Source organism: Cynoglossus semilaevis, chromosome 8, assembly GCF_000523025.1.
Source record: "Cynoglossus semilaevis isolate Cse_v1.0 chromosome 8, Cse_v1.0, whole genome shotgun sequence".
NCBI classification, from domain to species: domain Eukaryota; kingdom Metazoa; phylum Chordata; class Actinopteri; order Pleuronectiformes; family Cynoglossidae; genus Cynoglossus; species Cynoglossus semilaevis.
The window spans coordinates 26056351-26058510 of record NC_024314.1 but is presented as its reverse complement, the minus strand read 5'-3'; positions in this window follow the sequence as shown (position 1 = coordinate 26058510).

Genomic DNA, 2160 nt, shown 5'->3' with positions numbered 1-2160 from the left:
GTGAGAAAGTGTGTTCACGTGAAAGCAATTCAGAAGGAACGACGTGACTTTATCTTTATTGTTCTGAGAAGCTCAGCGACCCGACCTTGGATTTGATGATTTCAACGGAAATGAAACTCAACGCGAAACTTAACCTTCGATGTGTGATGTTAAACCTCATTACAGGTTTTGCCACAGAACTACATGGATTTAATCAGTACGAAGGGTTATCAGTAAGAAGGTTTTTTTTTTCTACCTTTAAACTTTAAATAAAAATTAATAAACATGCTGCAGTACCTCCACTGGTCCCCGGGGGCCAGATTTTGAAAACACTTGTTCTGAAGGAAAATTATTATTATTATTATTAATAATTAGCATTGAATAATTGAATAAAGGGAAAGCCATGCTGAGAGCACCTCAGTGGCAACCTGGCAGCTTGTGGATTCGAACCCGAAACCTTCCATTCCGCTTCCGTTTGGGTATTTCACTTTAGCCTGGTTATTTGAATAGTACTTCCCAAGTAAAAAAAAACCTGGCTACCTCTGGTCCAGATATTAGAATTAAAGTACTGTTGAAGTAACGAACCACGGTACTAACCATTGACAAAACACTCAGGTTCATTTTTCTCAAACCACCAGCTCAGTGTTCAGACAGAAATCTAAAAAACAGGCCGACTTCAAGCTCGTTAGAAATACACGAAGGAGGTGGGTTTGTGCTAATTAGCGACAAATAGGCTAAATACAAGTATTGTCCTCATCTGTAAATAGTGTCGATCCGCGGCTTAGGAAGATTCATGATTGTATTATCGTCTAATTGGATGCTGACGACGTGGAATGGAGTCTAATGGAGCATTAGGAACGCTAGTTCTGTTTCCATGAGAGTATCAATGTGTGAATTAGCGTCTCAATCAGAGCTAATGTCGTGTCTCATTTACACCTTTATTGGATATCATTTCTAATTACACAACGTGACTTTGTTTGTTGACGTTACAGTGAGGAAGTGTTTGTTTTGGTTCGTGCGTTCTTCGGTTTCGACAGATTTGCATTTTCCAAAGAACGTCGTCCAAAATACTCAAGCATGTGCATTTGCCTACTGTTAGCATTCCGTTGTCAGCTAACCACACCGGTTCGACCTGTCAGCAGCTCCATTCTAACGCAGCTCGTGCGTGAGCACCATTCAACATTAACTGTGGTTGGGCTGCCCTTTGTTGTGTAGTATTTTTAACACTCCATTACATAGTTGGAGACGTGACGTCACAAAAGGCCCGGACAGAACATCATAGGCGCCGGAGATCAAAATCCACAGTGAGCAGTGATTGGCTGATCAGAGAAATACAGGTCACTGTTGGAATTTAACAAAGGTGGAATTTATTTTTGGCCTCTGTGACATTTCGTTTCCAAACTGGTTTGACAACACAGAGTGTAAACAACAATGACGCAATGACGTGACGCAACAACAACAAATAATACGGTCGTCCTGGTACAGTTCTTTACAAACCGAAGTGTTGTTGTTTTCAATACATACTTTCACTTTTACGTTCACACTTCTTCACTGTATGTTGGGTCTCAAAAAAACGTAAAAAATAAGAATAAAATCATTAAAAATGCTATGAAGAAAAGACAGGGGTTTCCAAACTTTCCATGCCAAGCCCCGCCCCCCCAATCCCCCCCCCCAGCGAGCCCTTGCTTTTGGCCAGAAAGACCCTTTTGAGAACCCACAGACAATACTCCAAAATATGTAAACTTGTTCAGCTTGAGAAAACCATTAACAAACATGTTTTTTAACGCCGTCAAAAACATTTCGCAGTAGCTAGCTACGCGCTAGCTGGAGTAGCAGCGTAGCCTGATATGATGATTATGACGCCATCATACTGACGTTGCAGCTGTCACACAAGGTGTGTTCAGGTACCATCTGAAAACCTGTGAATCCAAGGATTTGCGCTTTGTTTACAAGTCGTTCGGTTCAAGACAAATGGTTATAAAAAAAAAAAGAATTTGCATTTTTTTTGTGCGTTTTTTTTCTTATCTTTGCTTCAATTTGCTCCGATTGGCACGACACTGCAGCAACATTGCTACATTACGTCTGTTCACGTTCCAGTGCCACACAGCTGATATCACCAGAGACGGTCTGACGGTCCCTGCTTTCATTCTTTGAATTCCACCAGTGGTGAACGTCTGGCTG